This window comes from Rattus norvegicus, chromosome 1 (assembly GCF_021556685.1).
Source record: "Rattus norvegicus strain SHRSP/BbbUtx chromosome 1, alternate assembly SHRSP_T2T, whole genome shotgun sequence".
Classification (NCBI taxonomy): domain Eukaryota; kingdom Metazoa; phylum Chordata; class Mammalia; order Rodentia; family Muridae; genus Rattus; species Rattus norvegicus.
In genome coordinates, this window is record NC_141534.1 from 104,019,741 (window position 1) to 104,025,951 (window position 6,211).

Consider the following 6,211-nt stretch of genomic DNA (forward strand, 5'->3'; position numbering starts at 1 on the left):
CTCTGGAATGTCTGCTGGTAGACAGCCTTTGTTGAATGACCTAAGCCACAGCCTGTAATCCAGTTTAATCATCCTCCTTTCAATAGATAGATAGATAGTTAGATAGATAGATAGATAGATAGATAGATAGATAGATAGATAGATAGATAGACAGATAGACAGACAGATAGACAGATGGATAGATTGATAGATAAATTCATTCTGTCAATCTCTTACTCTAGAGAACCCTGAATAGATTCTGTTTATGCAATGTGAGAGCCAAGTACAAGTGTGCTACGATCAACATTAACAGGCAAATATGTCTCTAATATAGTGAATTGAAATTCTTTCTGTAAATACCCAGGAGTGTATTACATAATATAATATGGTGGATTCCTTTTTAATTGTTTGACGAACCTTCATTGTGATTCTACTGTGTGGTAATTCTAGGAAGAAAAACACATTGACTTTTTTTTTCAGTTTTTTTTCTTTTTTTTTTTTATTAACTTGAGTATTTCTTATATACATTTCGAGTGTTATTCCCTTTCCCGGTTTCCGGGCAAACATCCCCCCTCCCCCCTCCCCTTCCTTATGGGTGTTCCCCTCCCAACCCTCCCCCCATTGCCGCCCTCCCCCCGACAGTCTAGTTCACTGGGGGTTCAGTCTTAGCAGGACCCAGGGCTTCCCCTTCCACTGGTGCTCTTACTAGGATATTCATTGCTACCTATGAGGTCAGAGTCCAGGGTCAGTCCATGTATAGTCTTTAGGTAGTGGCTTAGTCCCTGGAAGCTCTGGTTGCTTGGCATTGTTGTACATATGGGGTCTCGAGCCCCTTCAAGCTCTTCCAGTTCTTTCTCTGATTCCTTTAACGGGGGTCCTATTCTCAGTTCAGTGGTTTGCTGCTGGCATTCGCCTCTGTATTTGCTGTATTCTGGCTGTGTCTCTCAGGAGCGATCTACATCCGGCTCCTGTCAGTCTGCACTTCTTTGCTTCATCCATCTTGTCTAATTGGGTGGCTGTATATGTATGGGCCACATGTGGGGCAGGCTCTGAACGGGTGTTCCTTCAGTCTCTGTTTTAATCTTTGCCTCTCCCTTCCCTGCCAAGGGTATTCTTTTTCCCCTTTTAGAGAAGGAGTGAAGCATTCACATTTTGATCATCCGTCTTGAGTTTCTTTTGTTCTAGACATCTAGGGTAATTCAAGCATTTGGGCTAATAGCCACTTATCAATGAGTGCATACCATGTGTGTTTTTCTGTCATTGGGTTACCTCACTCAGGATGATATTTTCCAGTTCCAACCATTTGCCTACCAATTTCATAAAGTCATTGTTTTTAATAGCTGGGTAATATTCCATTGTGTAGATGTACCACATTTTCTGTATCCATTCCTCTGTTGAAGGGTATCTGGGTTCTTTCCAGCTTCTGGCTATTATAAATAAGGCTGCAATGAACATAGTGGAGCACGTGTCTTTTTTATATGTTGGGGCACGTTGTGGGTATATGCCCAAGAGAGGTATAGCTGGATCCTGAGGCAGTTCAATGTCCAATTTTCTGAGGAACCTCCAGACTGATTTCCAGAATGGTTGTACCAGTCTGCAATCCCACCAACAATGGAGGAGTGTTCCTCTTTCTCCGCATCCTCGCCAGCATCTGCTGTCCCCTGAATTTTTGATCTTAGCCATTCTCACTGGTGTGAGGCGAAATCTCAGGGTTGTTTTGATTTGCATTTCCCTTATGACTAAAGATGTTGAACATTTCTTTAGGTGTTTCTCAGCCATTCGGCATTCCTCAGCTGTGAATTCTTTGTTTAGCTCTGAACCCCATTTTTTAATACGGTTATTTGTTTCCCTGCGGTCTAACTTCTTGAGTTCTTTGTATATTTTGGATATAAGGCCTCTATCTGTTGTAGGATTGGTAAAGATCTTTTCCCAATCTGTTGGTTGCTGTTTTGTCCTAACCACAGTGTCCTTTGTCTTACAGAAGCTTTGCAGTTTTATGAGATCCCATTTGTCGATTCTTGATCTTAGAGCGTAAGCCATTGGTGTTTTGTTCAGGAAATTTTTTCCAGTGCCCATGTGTTCCAGATGCTTCCCTAGTTTTTCTTCTATTAGTTTGAGTGTGTCTGGTTTGATGTGGAGGTCCTTGATCCACTTGGACTTAAGCTTTGTACAGGGTGATAAGCATGGATCGATCTGCATTCTTCTACATGTTGACCTCCAGTTGAAACAGCACCATTTGCTGAAAATGCTATCCTTTTTCCATTGGATGGTTTTGGCTCCTTTGTCAAAAATCAAGTGACCATAGGTGTGTGGGTTCATTTCTGGGTCTTCAATTTTGTTCCATTGGTCTGTCTGTCTCTGTACCAATAGCATGCAGTTTTTATCACTATTGCTCTGTAATACTGCTTGAGTTCAGGGATAGTGATTCCCCCTGAAGTCCTTTTATTGTTGAGGATAGCTTTAGCTATCCTGGGTTTTTTGTTATTCCAGATGAATTTGCAAATTGTTCTGTCTAACTCTTTGAAGAATTGGATTGGTATTTTGATGGGGATTGCATTGAATCTGTAGATTGCTTTTGGTAAAATGGCCATTTTTACTATATTAATCCTGCCAATCCATGAGCATGGGAGATCTTTCCATCTTCTGAGTTCTTCAATTTCTTTCCTCAGTGTCTTGAAGTTCTTATTGTACAGATCTTTTACTTGTGTAAACTATATACTACTGACCAGCCACTACATGAGGAACTTGTGCAAATCATGCAGCCCTGAGTCTCACTGTTTTTGGACTTTTAAATACAAAGCTATATCCTGGGTTGAGACACTTAACAGTCAGCCGAAACAGTTATCAGGAAGCAGAGCTATAGAAGCCAAAAGGCAGGGCTGGAATATTCAGGTACTTTCCTGGCTCCTGGAACTGGGGACTGGATGTTTGATGGATTAGGTCTCTGTTAACATTTGCAGGTGTCGGGGTCTAGATGCTGGGTTCTAGATCAACATGGGGCCCAGCATGGCACCCGGTGTGTGAATGTCTGGGGATCTGTTTGAACTACTATGCACCCTGTAAAAGCTTATATCCTCAGCAGTGATGCAGGTTTTTCTTCAGTCTGTTTTCTTGACAGGTTTGTCATGTCTTGACTTAAGTAGTACCATTCTGAATTGGGTAAAATTAATCTCCATTTAGCCTTTATTTGTATTTCTTTGATGAGCAGTGAGGTTGAACATGCTTTTCATTTTATTTTGGCCAGGTGAATATCATCTTTCTTAAACAAGCTTTTAATTTGTGAGCCCAGTTACTAATTAGGTTATTGTTTGTTAATTTTTCAGTTCCTTCCACTCTAGATATTTAATCCTTTCTGTCAGATGTAATGGCATATAGACTTTCTTCCATTCTGTGGCCAGCCATTTCACTGGCTGTTTCTCATTCCACGTCAGGTGACTGTGCACTTTGGGTTTATGGCTGGTGTTTTGAGTGGCAGAGACAGAAATCACTACTCACCTCATAAGCCCTTACTCCCCAGTAGTGCCCTCCCAACCAAGTCTTTAAGACATGGGCCTTAGAGGGCCATTTAAGACCACATCATTGAACCTGGTCATTCAGCCTTCCCATCCACTTCCAAAACAGCTGTCAAAACATTCTACATATCCCTTCAGCTCATAAGTATTTCTCATGAAAGTGAGTGACAGTTCCCCAAGTCTCTCTTAGACCAATACACACATACACACACACACACACACACACACACACACACACAGAGAGAGAGAGAGAGAGAGAGAGAGAGAGAGAGAGAGAGAGAGAGAGAGAGAGAAGAGCGCCACAATTGGTCAGCACTTATACCAGAACCCTGTTGCTGCAACTTTTGGTGTTAAACTATTTCTGACTTTGCATACTTGATATTTCAATTCATTTGTCATCTCTCAACTTAAAGTTTTCTCACAATGATGACAAAATGTAGGGCTTGAGAAAGAAAGGGCACATTGGGTGTTGGGAGGAGGTGGTTTCCATCTGAAACAGAAGGGACAGAGGCTGCTGTCAGCTCTGCTCTGTCATTTCCTTGTCACTGAAGCCCAGAGAGCATAAATAGGCATTCTTGTGTCAGTGGAGAATGTCAGGTGGGCCATGGCTGCAAATGTGAGTGCATTTCAGTTTCAGCTGCTGGAGCACCGTCAACCTGAATAATACATCTCTGGTGAGTATATGATGGCGTTGCTCTTTCTTGGATACTTCTCTGTTTTGCCTTTTCCTGTACCATATTTGACCTCAAATAAAACTCTTGTAGAATTTTCTGGGAAAGGGATTGAGGGTATTACTAGAGAAGGAAATGGCTCTGGTGTTAATTAAGAACAAACTGATTTGGTCCTGGCCATTCAAGTAGTCAACTCAGGTATATTGGGAAAAGGGGTTCTGGATGTGGAGGATGACTACATTAACTGTTCTCTGTGAAACCTTAGCCAACTCATGATGATTACGTTACTTTATGAATGCACTGTGCTTTCTGGTGACATAGTTACATGTCTTTTTTTTTTCAGGAAAAATTATGAGTTTGAGGAAAATAATTAAAAGTGTGTGTTATTTTATAACAAGGAAGTGTGTAATCAATATTAGACTGAGGTGAACTCAGTTTCAGTGAGAGCTGTCTCCAAGCACAGCTGTCAATTTCATCTGCATCCTTGCCTGAGACGCTGATGCTGCACTGATCCAACCATCCCATGCTTGATACCCCCAAAATGACTGAGGCTGGTCCTCGGCAGGGCAGTGATTTTACACATCGGTATTTTTAGGAATGAGCTACCAGGGATCAGTGCCCATCTCAGTATCTGCCAACTAAATAGGTCAAAAAAATTTCCTGGACACCTATTAAAGAAGTGTCTGTCTTAGATCCACTGTGATCCACAACACAGCTTTACCTTTTCCTAATTGTGCCCAGAGCAGAACTCATGAACTAACAATTAACATCACTCATTGCCATCCAAGAATATGGTCAACAGGCATAACTTTTTCTACTCAGTGGTACTCACCAACTAATTAAAGAGAAGAATGGCCTCTCTGACCATCAAAATGAATTTTTGTGCAGCTCTCATATCCCTTGAGGTTGCTCTCTGCTTGACATTCAGCAATAACAGTAAACCACCTTGCAAGAACAGTGAGAGATTCTCCTGTGCTCTATGACTCTAGAGGAACTCTCTTCCCATTAGCAGGAAAGGGAGGGAAACACTCTAAAAAGTACAGTGTTTGGGACAGAGAACTCAATGAAGAACAGACAGAACTCAGGAGACTTGCCTCACCCTGGCAAATGAAAGAAGCCATTTCTGTAAAGTTGTAAGCAGGGGTGAGCTCCCTGCACTGTGACCCCTCACAAACTGCTTTCCTGCAGCCCTTTATGGACACTCTTGGTTGGAAGGGTCCAGTCCATTTGCACCATTGCCAATACGAAAGGAAATGAACCACTTGTCCCTACCTACACCCAAGTAAAGCTTCCAGGCGCTCTTTACTAGTCAGAGGGAATTGTAACTCATGTATAGTTAGGAGGGGGAAAATAGAACCAGTGTATGAAGTTAGTATGATATTCAACCTATTCAACCAATTTTTGATCTTTACAGAATCCCTTGTTCCCCTTCAGATTCCGAATATTTCAGTGACATGGGCTACAGATTTGCCTTGTGACATGGCAGGATTAAGTTACCCTCTCCAGGTACTTTGCTTTTCAGAATATGACCCTGGAGAAAGCCTGGTAACTCTTTCTGATGGAAGGATTCTCTTCTATGATGTCAGCATGTTGTGTCCTACAACTCCTTGGAACATTAGTTTGCTTTTCACTACATTGAGAATGACAGGGAATCTGGTATTGTGTGATGCTCCCTGGAAGTGCACTGCTTAGGAAGCTACCTGAGCACGAGCCAGTTCCTGTCATTGCTGTATGAACAAAACCCCCGCATCAGCACTGTGGGGGCCTGACATCCCCCCTGCCTTAATCCTCTGTCATATAAACTTGTCTCCCATGGTGATGAGGGCAAATTCTAATCCCAGCCTAGATGGCACCAAGAAATGTCATCGTACAGATATTAAGTGCCAAAATAGATTATTCATCTCAATTTGTAACAATCTCCCTAAGTGACTTCAGCTCCCACTGTCTGATCTCTCTGTCTATTACAGGAAAATGACACTTGTGTTTTAAATTCATGAACTCATGGTCACACGTAGAGCTCAGTGGTGAACATACATACTGTTCAATGCA